The sequence below is a fragment of the Mustela erminea genome, chromosome 1 (assembly GCF_009829155.1).
Source record: "Mustela erminea isolate mMusErm1 chromosome 1, mMusErm1.Pri, whole genome shotgun sequence".
NCBI classification, from domain to species: domain Eukaryota; kingdom Metazoa; phylum Chordata; class Mammalia; order Carnivora; family Mustelidae; genus Mustela; species Mustela erminea.
Window position 1 is genome coordinate 47,591,114 of NC_045614.1, and position 20,479 is coordinate 47,611,592.

Here is a 20,479-nt window from a genome sequence, read left to right on the forward strand (position 1 = left end):
AATAAATCCCACAATCTTTTCTATCTATCATCTACCTACCTACCTACCTACCTATCTTCTATTATATCTTGTCTATCTATCTATCATATCTATATCTATCCATCCATCCACCCATCCTTTTGGTTCTATTTCTTTGGAGAACACTGAGTAACACATCAACTATCCCTTCCCCACCCTGCTCTACCTCAACCTTAGCACTGAGTTTGGAAACCAGTGAGATAAGGGCTTGAGAGGATATTGGGGAAAAGAAGGAAAAATTCCCTGGGGATGTCTTTGAGGCTCTATTATATAACCCTATTTGATCTCTTCCCTCTCAGCCTTAAGATACCATAAAGAATGATGATTAAAAAATGGAAAATAGTTTTTAATAGAAGTACAAGCAATTTTGCCTCTAATCTTCAATTTTAATCAAAGCATGGAATTGTATAGCCAGCTCAGGTAAGGACGAATAAAGGAAATTGGCCTTTCTGGAAGGTTAATAAGACTTACCACTTTCCTGAGAAGTGAGTACCTCACCACTTATATTAACAGTGCTTCCTAAGTATTTGGGTCTTGAGTATCTTGAATAATCTGATGAGTACTATAGTTATGGATATAGTCCCTTCCGAAATCTCTGATTAAAAATCATACGCTTAACATTTTGCTGTGCTTTCAGCTGTTAATGGATGCCATCTTAAAAACTCCTGCATTGGGAATAGGATTACTAGAAATCTGATTGGTAGACAGTGTGACAGAGTAGAAAGAACTGTACGTAGAATCCCGGGACCTGCTTCAAGCTCTTGTCTTGAACAAGAGTTTGTTCTTGTCACATACTGAGTGATTTTAAGCAAATTGACAAGTCTCAATTTCTGCAGCTGTAAAATGGGATGACAATACCTAATACAGAGGGCTATCCTGCTTTTAAATTAGATTGGCTAATTTTGAGAGAACTCTGTAGACTTCAGAGAGCTATGTAGATGTAAGATGATGGTACCTGTTCACTAGGCAAACTTGTCAGTTGCTTAGGCAAGCCTTGCTTGAATCCTGGGACAAGGGAAGGATGAGCTTTGATGCAGAACTCTCCAATGCTTGGAGTCTTTACTACAGGGGCAGGCAGCGTATAGGAAGTTATAGGAGTAGAAGCAGACAGGAAGCGAAAAAGATGCATAGTTACTGATAGGAGCGTGGAAAGATGCTGAAAAATACAATCTTTTCACTATTTTGCTTATTGTTGCAAGAGGCCACTTGGGTATAGATGCCTGGGTGGGATCAGAAATCAGTAGATTTGAGATTCCTGGTTTCTTTGGGTGAAAAGGCCTAAAGATGGGTGGGTCTTGAGTCTCCTTGAATCCAAAACTTTGGAAAGTCAACTGAGAAAATTGGGTCAGTAGGTACTCTGTGAGTTTGGATGTGCTGCCTGAGGGTCAAAGAATAGAGAGGCCAAGTGTAACAGGAGTCCTCAAGGAGGATCGCAGCGTTCTTCTGATAAACCTCCTGTAGTTAGGGCTTGAGCTGGTCTTTAGCTTGCAAATGACAGCGATGGTACCATCTTACAACTGAAAAGAGATTTCTGCCTCTCAAGGAGCTTGCATGCTGATGATCATGTTTGAGGCACTTTGGACTGGTTTCTGTTATGATTATTTCTCAATCAAGAAATCTAGGTATGAGATGAGCTGACTTTTCTAAGATCACATTGTTATCTTTTAAGAGGTGTCTGTCTAACTCTTAGTCTTTGGCATTTGATATTGTGCGGAGACCTACTTGGGAGAGGTAGCCTGGTGCAGGATTAAGAGCTTAGCCCCCCAGCAGCTGAGGCATCGAAGCTCAGCTTCCCCACTTGCTAGATGTCTGACCCGGGCAAATCACCAATTCTTGGTGCCTCAGTTTTCTCTCTTATTAGGTGGGGATACTGACGTACCTATCACATGCGGTTGTTGTGAGGATGGCAAGTATTACTAGACCTGAAGTGTAGGAGCTGGGCCTAGCATGTAACTGCCTTTTAGCCATGCCTATGATAGTGCTTCTCAGTGTGAGGAGAGGAAAAACTCAAACTCAGAGGATCGTGGGCAGAAAGTTTTGGAGTCATGAAGTCACTGAAACTGAGTGTAGTCCTAGGTGCTTAATAAAGTGGCCGCCTTTAATGCTTAAAGAAATGATGCCTGTAGCTCATCATACATAGCTTGACCTCATCCTTCAAGGCTTAGCTCAAAGGTCACCTCCTTCAAGAGGTCACCCTTGATTGTTGAAGGCTTCCCTTCACCCCTTGCCAGTTATTCTATACTGCATCATCTTAATTCTTTCCCTCGAAGCGCTTATCACCATCTGTAATTCTCATTTTACTTACTTAATTACTTGTTCTTTGTCCGGCTCCCTTACCAGAAATGCCAGCTTCCTGAGGGCAGGGGCCTGGTCTGTTTTGTTCGTCTCAAACATCACATTGTCTAGCACAGTTCCAAATGGAACAACATGTCCAAGAAATAATCTTAAGTGTGTGTGGTGCACATCGGGAAACTTCTGGCTTCTCTAGAAGTTCATGTGATGGGGAACAAGGCTGGAACAAAACTTTAAAATTCACGGCACTCAACACCTCTATCAATCACCTCTCTGTGACCTTTCTCCCTTGAAATGGTGATTTGATTAGCAGGACACTGCACCTCCTTCAGCCTTATGATCAATCATCCCTATGCATCCTACCTTACATACAGAGCAGCATCTAGCATCCAGTCTCCCCATGTCATGAGCTAAATGGAAACTTTCCTTCTCTGCCACAGGCATGGATAATTTTAGTGCCTTTATTTTTCTGATGGATGAAAGGAGTCAACCCTGAACGTTCCATAGAGATCTATGGGTGGCTGCCTCGTCCTCCATTTCAGATTCTATTTGTAAACACCAGCATTCTCTTCACCTTCTAATTATAAACTGATTAAGGTAGAGTGCATAAACATGACACAGAGGACACCACAGATCATGACAACATGAGCTTGTTTGCCTGAAGAGAGATTACGCTGGCTTTTATACTACAAAAGGAACAGGTGCAATAAATTACAGTGCTACCTTGAAATTAAAATTTTTATTCAGAAACCAGTGGCGCTGAGGAAAAAAAAAAAACCCACCCGAGAAGCAATTACATGGTGATAAAATGTGTGGACGTTTAATCCATGGTGGTTGACTCAGTCAGCCATTTTCATTCTGAACTTAGGGCTCTCCAAAGGCATTGCCTGCGTCTTAGGCTTTGCCGAGGGACTTTAAGACAGGCACGCTGGCTGGCTGCAGGTTGCTGACCTTCCCTTTTTGGGGATGCTATAGAGGTTTGCCTGATAAAATGCAATTATCTGTGCCGCAGAGAGGATAGCAAACCATCAACCAAAGGTAGAAGTAATTATTGAGCCTGGGACATCAGTGGGAATATCGAATGCAGCTCCAAGTTGTTACACAACTTTTGAAAAAGTAATTAGCTTGGATTGGAGCCTAAGGGGAGAAAAAGCAGTAGTGAAAATGAGCTGTCTTAGGGATCTGGAGACTGGGGGCCCTGGCTAGGCTGTTCTTACGAAGTTCCGTGGCTCAAGTAAGTTACTTCCCTACCCTGCCTCTCCGACATCTCGTGTGTAAAAGGAAGGAAGGGGCTGGATAATTTCTGAATTCCTTTATAGCTCATTCTTTCTCGGGGTATGTCTAATCAGATATTCTTGACAGTGGTCCTCTAATGCAGTCCGTATGTTATTTGAAACATATTTAAACTGAGAAGGTGAAGACAGAGACTGATTTTGATTTTTTTAAAGATCTTAGTTATTTATTTGTTGGATAGAGAGAGAGCACAAGCAGGGGGAGTGGCAGGCAGAGGGAGCAGGAGAATCAGGCTTCCCGCTGAGCAAGGAGCCTGGTGTGGGGCTCAATCCTGAGCGAAGGCAGATGTTTACCGACTAAGCCACCCAGGCATCCTGGGACTGATTCTGATTTTAGTAAGGGAGCTTTGTACTGGTCATGAGGTAGAATGTCATGTTATCATGGGAGTGGAACTCTGCATTTATGGCATTTGGGGACCCGGAGGTACTATAAGGTTAAATTCAGGTATACCCACCTTACTGGATGGGATTTTCCAGGCAACACATTCCTATCTCTTAATAACTCAAGTCTCTTTACTGGATTTAGGGACAAATTCCTGGCACACTTGTAGTGATTTTGGGGGTCAAATGAGGTCAAGGACCCTATTGGTCTTGCTTACTACTATTTTTCCTGCTAGAACATAGTAAGTACTTAATAATTATTGGTTAATTTAATAAATGAATAAGTGATTGGGCACAGTAGACTTAGAGAAAAAAGGAGAGGGGCTTGGGTATCTTCTTATTTTCATTTTCATTTGAAACCATCAATTCTTCTCTGTTACGGCTTCTGAGCAATCCCGGAAGTACTTTGGTACCCCTCCAAATTCCCATTTTTCTGAGGAAGACAGTGCGGGAAGATTCTTTCTGTGGTGAAATTAGAGCTCCTCCTTTCCTCTCCATGATCCAGTTAGAACTAAACAACAGATATGTTAGAGCAGAAGTGAGCCTCAAGAAATAGTCCGGAGACGGTAACGATGTTATCTAACTTAGCCTTTGTTCTCTCACCCACCGTCCCTTCCTCTCACTTCCCTAAACCTTCCCTGACAGCCCAGTCTATTCTGTGTTCCGGCTTTCTCTGGAGCATCTCACTATTGTGCTAGAGAACCTTACCATCTGTATCCCACATCTGTACACCTGGTTTCGCCATGATCTTCTCCAGCATGGAATCTTACCTTTCTTCTTTCTGAATCCTTTTTAGTGCGGCTTCTTTACCCACATCTGCTGAGAAAGGAGGTCCTTCAGAGATGTTTGTGACTCTCTGGAGCATGAACGAGGAGGAAACAAACCTTCAGTGAACAGTGCTGATGATTTGACAGCATCTGATGTGTGCCTAGGACCCACTGGGAGGGCACAAAGCAAAGAACAGATGCAGTTTCCATTCTTAAACTTCTTAAAATTTAGTTCGGCAGTAAAGATCTACACATTAAAAAATAAATCGAGATCTTTTAAAAAAGATTAAAGTCAAGGGCTAGGTTGTATGGATCCTGGCGATTTGGTCTTTGTGGCATTCAGAGGAATCAAAGACAGCTAAGGATGTCATCTTATTTTCTAAAGTAACTGTGATGCACCTTTAAAAACCCAGGGTAGGGGCGCCTGGGTGGCTCAGTGGGTTAAGCTGCTGCCTTCGGCTCAGGTCATGATCTCAGGGTCCTTGGATCGAGTCCCGCATGGGGCTCTCTGCTCAGCGGGGAGCCCGTTTCCCTTCCTCTCTCTCTGCCTGCCTCTCTGCCTACTTGTGATCTCTCTCTGTCAAATAAATAAATAAAATCTTTAAAAAATAAAAATAAAATAAAAACCCAGGGTAGTCACAACCCCATTCTAGAAACAAATACTCTCAAACAAAACAGCCAGCCAGTAAGTCTATCTTAGATTTATAAATTTTAGGGTATTTATGGTCTCGGCCTGTCAGGTAGACTCACCCTTGTCTTAGTGAGATCACAAAGACGTGTACACATCTTTCTACTCATTCCTAATTACCTGAGGTTTCGTCTCCTAGGTGAATGTGTTCAGACTGCTTTTCTGCTGATGGAGGCCGGGAGGGAACCTGACTTTCAGCCCGTCCTATGAATTCCTGGCATTCCTCAGATAAATACCTTAGGAAATTATTTGATGATTTGCATAACTAAACTATCACAAATATATGGGTCTTCTACATCTCTAGGGATACATTTTGCTTCCTTATAACTATGAAATTCAACATGAATTGAATGCCAGCTGTATGGCGAGTTCTAGTCTAGCTGGTGAGAATATAGTGAAGTGCAAACACACACACAAGTGTGTGTGTGTGTGTGTGTGTGTGTGTACATGAGTGTACAGATATACATGCACACATTCACCTGCCTGGAGTTTACATTCTATTTGGAGGGGACATACTCTAAATAGTAAACACAATATGTAATTCAATGATACAGAATGTTACAAGATTGATCAGGGCTCTGGAAATGCACAGGGCTGACTGAGGCAGGGGGAGGGGCCGATGGAATGGGAGTGGGTTGGCATTTTACATAAGTTAGTTAGGAGGGACCTCACAGACAAAGGAGCCATTTGGGCAATGAGGGAAGGAGGTATGGGAGTGAGCCATGCAGATAAACGAGGAAGAGCATTTTGGGCAGAGGGAATAGCCAGAAGCAGCCCTCTGAGGAGGGAACATGTTGGGTGTGTGTGAGGAAGCTCCTGAGGAGGCCAGTGTAGCTAGTGTAGGGAGTAGGAGGAAGTATAATCAGAGAAGATTATATAGAACCTTGAAAGCCACTGTAAATACCTCGGTTTAGATGTTGATGAACAAATAAGAAAAGGAGACTCGTTTTTTTTTTTTAAAGATTTTTATTTATTTATTTATTTATTTGACAGACAGAGATCACAAGCAGGCAGAGAGGTAGACAGAGAAAGAGGAGGAAGCAGGTTCCCTGCTGAGCAGAGAGCCCGATGCGGGGCTCGATCCCAGGACCCTGAGATCATGACCCGAGCCGAAGGCAGAGGCTTTAACCCACTGAGCCACCCAGGCGCCCCAGAAAAGGAGACTCTTATTTTACATCCATATTTTGTGTGGATATATTTACCAAACTCTCAGTAGACCATTTGCCCCAATGTAGTTTTGTCTGCTTTGATTTGATCTGCAAAATGTGTTTTTTAAGGTCAGTCATCTGTCCTTATGGTATAATGGAAATAACCAGCCTGGGTACAACTCATTCAGATTCGTTTCCCTCTCAGTGTCCCTGTGTCCTTGACCATAAAATGAAGCTGTTAAGCTAAATCAGAAGGGGAAATATTTGTACTGTGTATCAACTATAGTCCATTTTAGTGGTTGTTTAAAGTGCCCAGAGGAGTTTGCATTCAGGTTTTGGGTGATGCAGTAAAATCCTTGTGATTGATTACTAATGTCTACCTTGGACACAAACAGGAGGTAATGGGGAGTGTGCTGTGAGCTAACAGGGTGTGAAAACTCTACCATGCTTCATAGTTTGTTTTCAGGAGAAGGACTGCAGAGTTTTGCTGATTTTGGCTTTCAGCTCTGCTTATCGCAAAATGTGGCTAGGAGGAGGAGAAATTTATAAATAAAGGATCTAATATATATATTTTAAAAGACTTTATTTATTTGTCTAAAAGAGAGAGTGAGAGCATGCAAGCACAAGCAGGGGGAGTGACAGGCAGAGGGAGAAGCACACTTCCTGCTGACCAAGGAGCCCAATGTGGGACTCAGTCCTTGGACCCTGGGATCATGACCTGAGCTGGAAGCAGACACTTAACCGACTCAGCCACCCAGGTGTCCCAGGATCTTTTATTTTTTAATGCAACACAGCAAATCCTCATTCATTGTCAAAAAAATATAAATTTCCTTTTCTGGCCCCTATGATAAAAATAACACTTTCAGGTTCTTCTTCATAAATCAATGAGATATATTGGACAGGTATTTTCTCAGTTTTACAGGAAAATGAAGCACAAAGCTGTAACTAATTGCTTAATTAGCAAATTAATTTTATTTAACTAGAGTAATGGTATAGTTTATTCTCTCAAACTGAACCTTTGGAGAGTGAAAGATGGTGCTATTCATAATTATTCCCAGACGGCAGGTATCCAGCCAGGCTGACCTAGCAAATGGACATGTCTGATCACTCTAGCTTTATTTGAAGACTTGCAGTTGGTTCTTGGATTGGGCAGAACTGGACCCAGATGTTCTTACTCAAAAGCCATTTGCTTTCCCCCCCCAATTTTGATGCATTAGATACAGTGCAGGACTCTGACAATTATAGCTGCTAGTTTTTCTGTGCTTACCAGTCATGTGCTAGACACTTAGACACTTGCTGCATGCCATCCTAATTTAGTTCTCATAACACTTCAAGGTCAATAGTATCCTTTCTGGGGCGCCTGGGTGGCTCAGTGGGTTAAAGCCTCTGCCTTGGGCTCAGGTCATGATCCCAGGGTCCTGGGATCGAGCCCAGCATTGGGCTCCCTGCTCAGCAGGAAGCCTGCTTTCTCCTCTCTGTCTGCCTGCCTCTCTGCCTACTTGTGATCTCTGTCTGTCAAATAAATAAATAAAATCTTAAAAAAAATAGTATCCTTCCTATTTTATAAATAATGAAATGAAGGCTTAGAGAGGTAAATACCATGTAGTGTCAAGGTCACAGAGCTAGGAATGAGTATCTATGTTCAAGTCTAGCTCTATATAATCCAAAGTTCAGGTTCAACTCCACAATCTTTTTCATTAAAATATTTGTGTTAAAATATTCAATTCTTTCTAAAAGGAATTCTTTACGGCCAATGGAAACATTTTAAATCTAAAATGGGTTTCAAGTAAAACCTTGGTGTTATGCTTAGATTTAATCAGTGTTTGAAGAAAGGAGGCAGGGAAGGTATGGGGATTGAAATTCGAGTGAACTCCGGGGCAAGCAAGACGGGGGAAATATTGCTCTTCGACATGGATAAAGGAAGCCTTGTCCAAAAGAGGGAGAAGTTTTGTTTATCTTTCTGTTCCAAAGGGAATAACTAGGCAGAAGTATATTCTAGGAGAGACTGGAGCGAGTGGGAAGAACCTTTCTAGTTGCTGCTCAGATGTGTGCTAGAACTACAAAGTAAAGATTTTCCTTTGATTAACTCAAACTGCTTAGGAAGGTGAAGAGTTCACCTGTCAATGGGACTTGGTAGTGCTAGCCAGCAGCAAAGAGAAGGTGCTCGGGAGATCTTGAAGCTAAGCTACCTTTAATCCCTTAGTGGTGCATAGGGTCTGGGGTTATGACTCTGGGCTGTGGATCAGGGAGAGTTAAAAGCAATGTTGTAACCAAAGAAAGAGTAAGCTCATAAAGGAAAGTTAGTAACTAATACTTAGAGTCTACTAACTTCAGAGTTGCCTTAGAAATAGTGATTTAATATGTCTCATCAAGATTTGATAGATGTATGAAATATATATTTGAATATATATTTAAATATACATTGACTATGCAGTGAAGGCATATTTGAATATATATGTATTTGAATGCTCATAAATATATTTAATTTCATTGTCAAAGAAGGTGGACTAAACGAAGAGTTATCATTGTAGTGCCATCTTCCAAGTAAGACTTGGCTTTGATGTCTGTCCCTGGTAGATTACCACTAACTTGAAACAGAATATCTGAATGATAGCATTGCTTACAAAGAGGGGAAAAAAAATCTGGCTTGGTTACTAGTGCCCAACAATCCACGTAAGGAAAAAGAAGTCTAGAGAGTGATGATCTATTGATCTCTGTTTTCTGACTATTTAGAAGCCATTGCTGTCCTTCTCAAGGACCACACACATGCTCGGTGCTGGTCACAATTTTGCCAACATTGCAACCGGTGTACCTATCTTTCTATCTTTGTGTATCACTGCACCCTCTTATTCTCTACCACACTTATCACAGTGCCAAAAGAAAATAGAATTTTTACAATTTCTTGGTTAGATCCTAGATAAATAAGCAATTTTTATGTTCATGGATGATCAGCAATTTGTTTTATAATTTTTTAAAAATTTTAAATAAACATATAATGTATTATTAGCCCCAGGGGTACAGGTCTGTGAATCGCCAGGTTTACACACTTCATGGCACTCACCATAGCACATACCCTCTCCAATGTCCATATCCCCACCACCCTTTCCCTCCTCCCCGCCCCCCACCCCGCAACCCTCACTTTGTTTTGTGACATTAAGAGTCTCTTACGGTTTGTCTCCCTCCCGATCCCATCTTGTTTCATTTATTCCTTTCCTACCCCCCAAACCCCCCATGTTGCATCTCCACTTCCTCATATCAGGGCGATCATATGATAGTTGTCTTTCTCTGATTGACTTATTAAGCTAAGCAGATTTTTTTTTTTTTTTTAGAATTTTATTTATTTATTTGAGAGAGAGAGAGAAGAGCACGTTAGCGGGAGGGGCAGAGAGAGAAGGCGGCTCGCTGCTGATGGACCCTTACTTGGGGCTCCATCCCAGGACTCTGGGACCCTGACCGGAGCCAAAGGCAGCCACCTAACCGACTGAGCCACTCTGGCGCCCCAGCGATTCTGATGTCATGGAGAATAAAGACGATATGGAGGACCAAAGTCTATGATCTTCATTGCATCTCAGATCCCAAACATTCTATATGACCAGGTTACTGAACGCTAACCTCTAAAACCTCATTTTAGAAACAGTAGTATTGTGGAATAGGATGCTTTCATTCCAAATCTACTTCCTGCTTCACAAAAGCCAGCAACAACATTGCAAGTAATCAAGCTAGTATGTGTGAGTAATAGCCTAACCTAATCAATAATTTAAGGCCTGTGTGGATGTAGCTGCGTGTGCTCCTCGCTCCTTCGTTTGTTTTGTTGTATTTCTATTAGTTTTGTTATTTCTGTTGTTTGCTTCCAAACCCACTGGAACGTCTGTGGGCTGTAGAGATGTCAAGGTCACAGTGAGAGTGAACCGGTGGTGCTGGTCAGGGAAACAATTCAAGCAGGACCCAAGAGGGGCTGGGAATAGTATCAAGACAGAGGTGGAGTGATCAAGTTGAGCCGACAGGAGAGAGCCTCGGTCTTTGGAGTAAGACTGGTGTATAAAGTGAGAACGCAAAAAGCAGCAGGAAAGCCTTCATGCTGATTCTGGTAACTGGTTGAACCAGAGATTTAGAAGTTCCCCTGGTCAGGGCAAGAATTGGCTTTAGATCTTGGGGGTGTCTGGAGCCTTCTGGTGATGCACGGGTGGTGCCAGCCAGGGTGTGTGATACAGGGAACCAGTCGGATCCTGAGTATGCCTCAAGGAGAGACGGATAGAGACTCCCAGGCTCCAGCCCCTTTCCATCACTTGCTCCCCTTTGTTCCCCGCTGAGGCCAAGAAAAGACCAAAAAGCCATCTAATTTGGTTAAGATAAGCTAACAAGTCATTGCTCCTGCTGAGACAGAAGAAAAAGACCAGAGAGGCCGGTCCTGTTTGAATAAGAAAAGAAAAGAAACAGTCCCCTAGGGTGATTTAGCACTCTGCGGAGACACCTCCACATAGATTATACTTCCACAGGAAGAGGCCGTTTGGCCTTGAGAGACCTCGAAAGCGCCCCGTTACCATCCCCCATTATCTGTAGCCATAAAAACTCACTCCTAACCCTGTCGGGTGCTCAGTCTTTGGGAAGGGATCCCGTGGAGCCTGCCGGCGATAATAAAGCCAAGATTTCCTTGCTTTCCCCTGTGCTGTTTGAGTTTCCTTGGTCGCTTCAGGTTTTCAGCAACAAAGAGAGAATGTGTGTGTGTGTGTTTGGTGGTGGGGCATGGGCGGGGGTCCACATCCACACAATATTTCATAAAAGATTCAGAGCAGTCTGTGAATTTGGAGATTTTGGGTAGGGTCACTGTATTGCGAGTCCCTAAGATACACTGATTCTCTGGGAGGACTCTCAAGACTCAGCGTATTTACAACTAGGATTTGTTTTAGGGAAAGGATACAAAGCAAAATCAGCAAATGTAAAAGGCAGGTAGAGTGTAGTCCGGAGGAAACCAGGCATGAGCTCCTGCAAGTCCTCTCCCTGTGCAGTCTCACAGGACGTGCTTCCTTCCTCAAGCACTGGATTGCGACCTGTGTGTGGCTGTTGTCTACCAGGGAAGATCGTGAGAGACTCGGTGCCCAGGGTGTTTACTGGGGGCTGGTCATGTGTGGCCTGGAACAAAACTCAAGGCTTGCAGCATAAACCACGTTGTTTGTACGACCTGTGCAGGCACAGTGAGCCACTGTCCTCAGGCAGGGAACGGTGGCGCCCTCCTGAGCCCGGGCTCCCAGGGGCCCACTGAGGGCTACGTTCACAAGCTGATCTTCCTAAGAACAGGAGCTGCAGACCTGCTGTGTGAAACGCTTGTCTACACAGTCACCCCGACCATAATTCTGTCAAAAAATGGGGATGGCTGCCCCGTAATATTAGGGAGAGTCTTACGGATGTGGGAGTTTCTTATTTTAGGTGTCTGCAAAGAATGTTCTGAGGTGATTTCTGCTTCGTGCTTCCTGGTGGAGTGAGAACTGCAGGCATTCTGGGTGTGGGGACCCAGAGAACCTGCCTCCCTGGAGTGTAGCCCCAGCTGTCCGCAGAATGTCGCTTACTGCTTATCCGCCAGCCATACCGTCTCTCACTAACCACATCCCTGCAGGTCGCAGAGGGGCCGTTTCCAGCTCTGTGGCCCCGGAGGCCCTGAATTCCCTCATTACTTCCCTCCCTACCCCCCATCTTTGCTCTGAAGTCTGTCAAGGCAGATTCCAGATCAGATTCATTCTGGAAACCTCTAGCGTTCCAGAACAGAGACTTGCACAGAGTAGACGGTCAGTGCCTATAAATGTATTTACTGAGACGCATGCAGGGGTTGCCACCTACCAACCTCAAAGGTCTCCCTCAAAAGACTGGCAGGCTTAAAAGCTTGTGCCCCAAGATCTGGATCTTCTCACCAACGTGAGGCTGCGAAGAAGAGAAAACATCCAGCTGGGTCTGAAATAAGAACATAAGCAAGGAAGCTAAAAATAAACAGCAGTGGGGGTTTCCTCAATTCAGGCGGGCTGCGACAGCACCCGGTGTCAGGCAGCTCCGTGCTGCGAAGAAGAGGAATACATTTAGAAGGTTTAATGAGGGGGGAATTCTATCACTGTTGAAAAGCCCGAGTGAACAAATGACACGCGGTTTTCCTAGACAGGAGCGTGAAAGTCCCTCCCTCACCCCTTAAATCCCTGGGCCATGTGACATGCTTTCTGTCTTCCCAAATACAATCGGGTCACCCAAAGTCAAATCCAGGGAGCAGGACGCCCAGTCTCAACACTACACTCCTAGCACTGCAGGGCGTGGCATCGCTCACCAGGACCTCTGGCTTCGGGACACAGAGTCATTAACGGGGGTATTATTATTACAATGAGCTTTTGAATCAGGAGTGGTTTTCCACGCCTTTTAGCCTTAGAAGCCTCGCAAAATTTTATGCAAAAGTGCAAATGACTGGTTTCCCCTCTCCTCCACGGGCCGGAAGTTGTTTCCTAGGAACCCCTGGGGTCCTGCAGGGCCCGGCTGCCCCGTGCAGTCATCCGAGAGGGGCTGCCTGCCGAGGACCTGCTTGCTAGCTTCGGAGCACAACGTGAAGCAACGCTATGCTCTAGACCTCTCCCCTCCGCACAAGGACATTGACGCCTGAGGTGAGGGGATTCGCAAATCAAGAAATTAGTAACAATGGTGGGATTTGAACCCCGGAGCAGTGACTCTGGGTTTATTGCTACTTCAGAGTTGTCCTGAGTTCCAGGGTCTCACTAAGCTATACAAAAATGGCAGGACTCCTGGCTCAGGGTGTCAGGTACCTTGGCCAACTAGAAGAAACAGAAGAGGGAACAAATCCTTGTGGTCATTGGTGAGCTTTGGGAGGTGCCATCTTGGTTGGGCAAACAGATGGTAGGAGAAAAGCTGAGGAACCACCAACAGAACACTGTTCATAGAAGACTGTGAGCATCACTTCAGCTGCTGATGTGGTTTGGAGTGGTGGAATTCAGAGCCAGTGGCCAAAGAAGAATTCTCCAGACGTATTGCGTGCAAAAAGGTGGTTTTATTAAAGCAAGGATAGGACTCATGGGCACATAGAGGGCACTGGGGTTTTGAGGAGTGACTATTTTTATAAGACTTTCTGTGTGTGGAGGGGAGGGTGTTGGTAGGGCTCCAGGAAATTGAGTCTGTAGGTTTCTGGAGATGGCTTTTTTCTTGTAAATCATTGAGACAGTTGCAGACAGATGGAGACTCATGTCCAGCAGGACGGTGAACTCTCTCAGCTAACCATTTGTTTTTCCCTTTCCTTTGTTCTAGGGTAGCCAGGAGTGCCTGGGGAATGTCCCACAGCTCTCACGTTGGGGGTGGGTTGTGGGGTGTCAGCTTGTGCTTTGCCCTCAGCTTGCCTTTTGTAGGCTGTGACTGAGGGCACCTTTGTTTATAGCTGTGATAACCAGCTGCCTTGTTCTGCGTTAGCCGTTAGCCGTTAGTTTTGGAGTCTCCACCAAACTCTGGGCTCTAAAAGAGGGCAGGATCTTTGCATCTTCTGCTCTGCATGGAATCTCCAGTCCCAGGTACATGATAGATGCTGAGTAAATATTGGGGATTGAGTTGTGTCCCTCCAAGTCCAGATGCTGAAATCTTAATCCTCAGTACCTCAGAATGTCACTATCTTTGGAGATAGGGTCTTTAAGTCATGTAGGAAGCCCTAACAGGAAGATCAAAGCGTCGCATGTGAAATGACCGCAGAAGAGAAGTAGAAATTACCAGTGTGACTGGTGTTCCTAGAAGAGTATAAGGAGGAAGTGATGACTCAGACACAGGGGGGAGAGGTGAGGACAAAGGCAAGAAGGCAGCCACCTTAAAAATGAGGAGCAAGAAACCTCAGAAAAAACCAATCCTGCTGCTGGCACATTGATCTCAGACTTCTAGGCTCTGGAATTGTGAGGAAATAAGCTTCTATTGCTTAAGCCATCCAGTCTGTGGTATTTTGTTAGGGCAGCCCAAGCAAGCTAATACAGGGATTAAATTAAAAATAAATAAATAAATAAATAAATAAATTAAAAAAAAAAAGATAGGTGTGATGTTTCTGGGTTTGTGGCTCTAACTCACTTGCAATAACACATTTGACATTCTTGTGAAAGAAAGATGAAAGATAAAGATCTCGTTCAAATGATCTTGAATGGTTACTGATTTGAGGTAACACATGATGAGAATTTGTTCTGTTTTGGAACACAGATTCCGAACTGGGTGTGATCCGTAATCACTTCCTCCTGCCTAGCCCCTGAACTTTTGCTGTTAAAATGTTTGGAAGTTTTTGGTCTCCAGTTTTATTTTTTTACAAAACAGAGGGAGAAAGGAGAAGCATGGGTAGCAACACAACTATAAAGCTAATTAATACCTTAGATTATCATTAGAAGGTGTTGACAGAGTATCTCTTTTAATAAACCCTGTAAATAGCAAGGGTTTTGCCACTGTCATCATTTCTCTGGAAGAAGCAGGTGCTTCCTTCTGTGTCTAGGCCCCCAAAGTAGCTTTCACTTTTTTGGCATAAATTACTAAAGAGAGAGAGATAGGAGAAACCACATGCTTTGCAAGCTATTGTGGGGCAGATAATTAGACATCCTGGCATGGCTTATTTCTACCAGGTGTTTCCTGGCACTGCTGAGCCTGCTTTCAAGCCTGGAGGAGTGGCGGGGAAGGAAGGGAACGGGTAGGGACACAGGCAGTGAAAACCCGTCATAATATAGGACTCTGAGCCTCACAACACTGGATGTCAAGAATCCCTTCTTTATACTTAGAGCTTCCCTGAAACAGGTCAGCTGGTTTTTCAGGAGCTCTGGATTAATGTAAATCTGACTGTAGGATGGAGGGTAGGTCCCTTAACCTTTGTAAGTCTCAATTTCCTCATCTGGAAAATGAGTGTAATGATAGTTTATACCTCATAGGATTTTCGTGAGAATTAATGAGATGAATTTAGCACAGGATGTTAATAACTTAATAAAAACTAGCAGTATGGCTGTGAAGTAGACTTCCCACAGTGCTGAAATACTTGTGGAGATGGAAAATTCACTAGCTTCATCCTTCCTTCAGTTCAGAAAACCCACAGTAACCTGGGAGTGAGGTGACCTTAAGTTGAGGCTCTGATATGTTACTTTTAAATAACAGGGTTGCTGGTCAGCATCTGTCACAGGATTGCTGGAAGGAGCAAATGAGAGAATGTATAAGCTGTAGCAACTTATTGTTATTGCTTCCCAGGGCTGTGCAAGACAAACCATAGCCATCTAGCGCAATTATTCTCAAGTTTGAACAGGTTTGGACATAGGAAAACTAGTATCCTATAAATGTTGTGAATCCTAATGTGTGTTCCAGGAAAACTCATATCCTGTGAAAAAGGGAAAAGGTATTTTAGGGGAAAAGAGATTCTCACTAAATAAGCCTGGCAAACACACTGAACCAATGACCCCCCACCCCTTGGAGATTCATAGGGCCTATGGTAATATGAAAGGCCCTGAGAAGTCCTGCATTCAAGAAATCTGTTGGACTTTGCTCACCAATTCCTTCAATGTATTTGTCCTCGGAGCCTTCTTTCAGGGAACACCTCTTAATATCTCATCATGCAGGACACCATTTTGGAAATGCTGCCGATACTTAAGACATTCACAAAGGCTTCATAGTGTCCTCAATCTTCTCCTGCTAAGTATTATTCTTTTAACCTTGTTCCATGATTTTGAGTCTCTTACCATCATAATCCTTTTTTCCCCACGTATTCCATGCATATGTTTGCTTTTGTCTGCTCTGTACTTGAGTACACAATTCTTTTTTTTTTTTTTTTTTAAAGATTTTACTCATTTGTTTGACAAAGAGAGAGATCACAAGTAGGCAGAGAGGCAGGCACATAGAGAGGGGGAAGCAGGTTCCCTGCCAAGCAGAGAGCTGGAAGCAAAGTGGGGCTTGATCCCAGAACCCTGAGATCACCACCTGAGCTGAAGGCAGAGGGTTAACCTGCTGAGCCACCCAGGCACCCGGAGTACACAATTCTAAGTGTGGTGGACAATTAGACTAGACAAGGACAGGCATCTTCTAGGACACTGGGCTTTGTGTGGTAAGAGAATCATGAAAGACGAGGAGGGTCAAGTAGGTCATTGCCAGTCTCTAAATTTTTTTTGCTTATTGAAAACAAATCTCTCCAAATATCACAAGGCATGCCACCAGGATCCCGGGGTCACCCCATCTTTGGATCTCAACAGTATTTATCCTGGTAGAAGCAAACGTACTGTCCCTCTGTTTGGAAACAAGTGGCCCCTAGAGGGCAGTATAGTCACAAGAATAGACTGGCAGCTCGGTTTCCCAGGACTTTGGACACGAAGCCTGCAGGGTTGTTACTCTGAGGAAGGGCTCTATTCTTTCAATTTATTTTTATTTTCATTTCTCACAGAATGCCTTAGGAAATAGTCAAAATGTCAACCAGTTCATAGAGGCAAACACTGAGGAAGGGTATGGGTCCCAGGGGAAAATGCAGCCTGGGCCTCAGAGTGGAAAGGGATCTTCTGTCAGCGGCCCTGGGTGGTGGCTGCAGGCTCTCATTTCCTTGTTCTTGTATCTGTTGCTATTATTATGCTTCTGATTTAGGGCTGCAGTTACCAGGAAAAATTCATCTTTATCTTGAGCTGGAGCAAACTTCTTTAAGAGCAAAAAATACCTTAATGTTCCTGGGCTTTTGGTTTTCAAATTCGATGAAGATTTTAATGCAAAGGGAAAGTGGACCTTTCTTGCAGTAAGTAATGAACTGTTGTAGATCATAAAGGGATCAATATCCACCATCCTGCCGGTGATGAAGAGCCCGTGCTGAGTCACAGTCTCGCATCTGCCACTTACAGGGAGGGTAGACTTGGGGAGTATTTTCAGCTCCAGGAACCTCTTGTTGTCATTGGCTAGATACACCAGGAAGCTCTGTCAACCTCAGAGGATGGTGATGAGGATTAAACACAATGACAGATGTAAAGCACCTTGCATAACAAGAGCTCTCAAAGTGTGGTTTCTGGGCCACCTGCATCACATCACCTGGGAACCTGTTAGCAAGGCAGATTCTCGGGCTCTGTGGAAGGTCTACAGTGCCAGAGCCCAGGGATCTGTGTTTTGTTTTGTTTTGTTTTGTTTTTAAGATTTTTTTTTAAAATTTATTTATTTGACAGAGAGCGAGAGAGCACAAGCAGGCAGAGCAGCAGAGGGAGAAGGGGAAGCAGGCTCCCCACTGACCAGGGAGCCCGATGTGGGGCTCGATCCCAGGACCTGGGATCATGACCCTTGTCAAAGGCAGTTGCTCAACCAACTGAGCCACCCAGGCACCCCCTGATCTGTGGTTTAAAAAAAGTGATCTGTGTTTCACTCCAGGTGACCTTGAGGCATGCTAAAGTTTGAGAAATGCTGTTGTACAGAAGAAACTGGCTGTTGGATACTCAGAAAAATTGTATTTTATCATTGTTGTTGTTATGAATTACTGCCTGGAGTACAAAATAGACAGTCCCTACTTGAAGAGATGAACGGTCTTGTTAAAAGGAAGATCAAAGCGTCGCATGTGAAATGACCGCAGAAGAGAAGTAGAAATTGCCAGGAAGGAGATATGGGTGCCTGAGGACCCTTCTGGTGTGGCAAAGCTTTGTGGTGGCTTAAAGGATGAGTAGTATGGAAAAGGCAGCTGGACATGCATGGGGCATTCGGGCTGAGGAGAGAGAAGTAGTGAGAGCTGTGGGTTACAGGAGACAAGGATTGAGAAGTATTGAGATGACCACTTACTCAACATTTGTTTAAAATTTCTGACTATCCATTAGAGGCCAAACGCTGTCCTTCCTGCCCTGTGGGTGTGGAGATAGAAAGACCTGGCGCAACAAATTCTTTAAGGCACCTTAAGAATTGTGAATTGGATGTCCTCCTTCTTATCCTCCTCAATCGTATAAATAACATGTACTGAGGGTTTACTATGTCTTAGACGCTGTTCTGAGTATTTTACATGAACCCGCTCAATTAGTTCTAACAAAAACCTGATAACATCTGTATTTAATATTATTATTACTATTATTAGTTTTGTCATTTTATAGATGAAGAAACCATGGTTTAAAGAAGTTAAAATTACCACGAGCCATGCAAGTAATTAAGTAGAGGAACTGGGAACTAGGTCTCTCTGATTCTGAGAGGTCCTTGATCAGTTCTTCTTGAGGACTGGGCGAGGGGAGGTTTGTGTGATAGAACCAGTAGTGATCACCCCAAATTGCATTTGTTCCTTTCCATTCCCCAGGCTTCCATGCATTTGGGTGAGGCCGCATGACTAAGGCAGACCAAAGAAATGTGAGCAGAAGGTACGTGTATCTCTTCTGGACTAATAATAACTAATACATAATTCTCCAGCTTCTCTTCTCTTGCATGGGTGATGCAGAGGGTAGATGAAGCCCTTGTTGGCTTATATCCCTGACCAACTTTCTGGAGCAGATCCGTGTCTCTGATGGGTATGTAGCTTAAGCAAGAAATACTCTTTTGTCAAGTTAAGAGGTAGTGATTTGGGGGTTATTTGTTACTGCGGCAAAAGCCTCGACTACACTAATACAGTTAAAAAAGACGGTAAAATTAATGTATAAAATCAAAACGATCCTGAATTTTGGCCTAAGAATATTCCAGTTTAGTTTATAGGTAAGTTGGACCGTTGCAAGTTCTTTTTTGTTTGTTTCAGAAGTATTTTGTCTCTTTAAGAAACTGAATTAAAGGTAGACATAACAGTGTATACTACATATAGCACTTTCTGAGATAATCGTGTTTTAAAATCTTTCCAGCTTGATGACTGAAACCAATCCATCCCAGGATCCTGAAAAATCCAGCATTTGAAGTTTATTTTAAAATTGACTGGCTTCTTCATATACACAGAATCAGTACTCACACACCCACCTGTATTTGCACACATCCAAACAAACAGAAACAGCAACAAAAGGGAATTTCTTCATACACTTGTGTGTCTTAATTTTCAGTCTGGGAAAATATGATTACCTGAGACATTTACTCCTAGTTGCCCTGAGGAATGTCTTCAGAATTCAGTCCCCAGAGCAAGACTTGATCTTGAAGTCCACCGCCAGCCCTTTCTCCTTGCCTTTGGCAAATGAAATGTGACGGCACTGCTCTCTGTTGGTCTGGCTGCCAGCATGGGCATGGAACACCTCTTTCCATTTGCTGCGCTCCCTAAAGAATAGACTGGAAGTTCTTTCAGACCTTTTAGATTCTTGGTGTGAGCTCGAAGATCACCTGAGCTGGCTGAATGATTCTAGGTTTTTATTTTTAATGTCAAATTATAACAAGAACCTCCAGGGCCTCAAGGGAAATGTCTTTGAAAGAACATAGCATCGTGGTGGATCTTTCAGCCAGGTAAAAGTTCAGGAACCAATTGCCAAGGGCAAGTGAAAGACAGTGGGAGAAGGAGGTGTTATTTAAACATTCATGTATAGATGCAAACATATGTTCATTTATATGAGGATCTATAACTGGGAAAAATCACATTTCAACAGTGTGTATATTCATAACAAAATTCAATGTGGAATTAATAGTGGTTGTTTATTTGGTTTTCCTGAAACTAGTTTATTGAGATGTGAAATGCTAAGAGGCAGCTGTGTTGTTAGACAAATAGGTCACAGTAGAGTCCAAAGGTGGGGTGATCTTTTGTCCAAACTGTGTAAAGTGTTGGCCACAGAGCATTAGAATAGAAGGTCTAGGAGGGAAGGTGGTGTGTTTAGACCAGCATGGCAAAGGGGCCAAGAAGATACAACATCAGATTTTGGGTTGGGAGGTCCTATGCATGTCAGTCGACATGAGTGGGATTTAGTTCTGTCATCTGAGAAATGGAGATTTCGTCATTTATTCAGTAAATCTCTACATGTCTTACAT

At 43.5% G+C, this 20,479-nt stretch overlaps 1 long non-coding RNA gene across 1 annotated transcript in view; it reads left to right on the top strand.

Annotated features, from left to right (window-relative positions):
* The window catches only part of LOC116579952, a 55,754-nt gene extending 35,817 nt beyond the window's left edge, over window positions 1-19,937 (top strand). The window contains exons 2-3 of the long non-coding RNA XR_004281475.1: window positions 18,852-18,912; window positions 19,381-19,937. This is a non-coding gene — a long non-coding RNA (uncharacterized LOC116579952). The remainder of the gene's footprint in view (window positions 1-18,851; window positions 18,913-19,380) is intronic.
* Window positions 19,938-20,479: the final 542 nt, after the last annotated feature.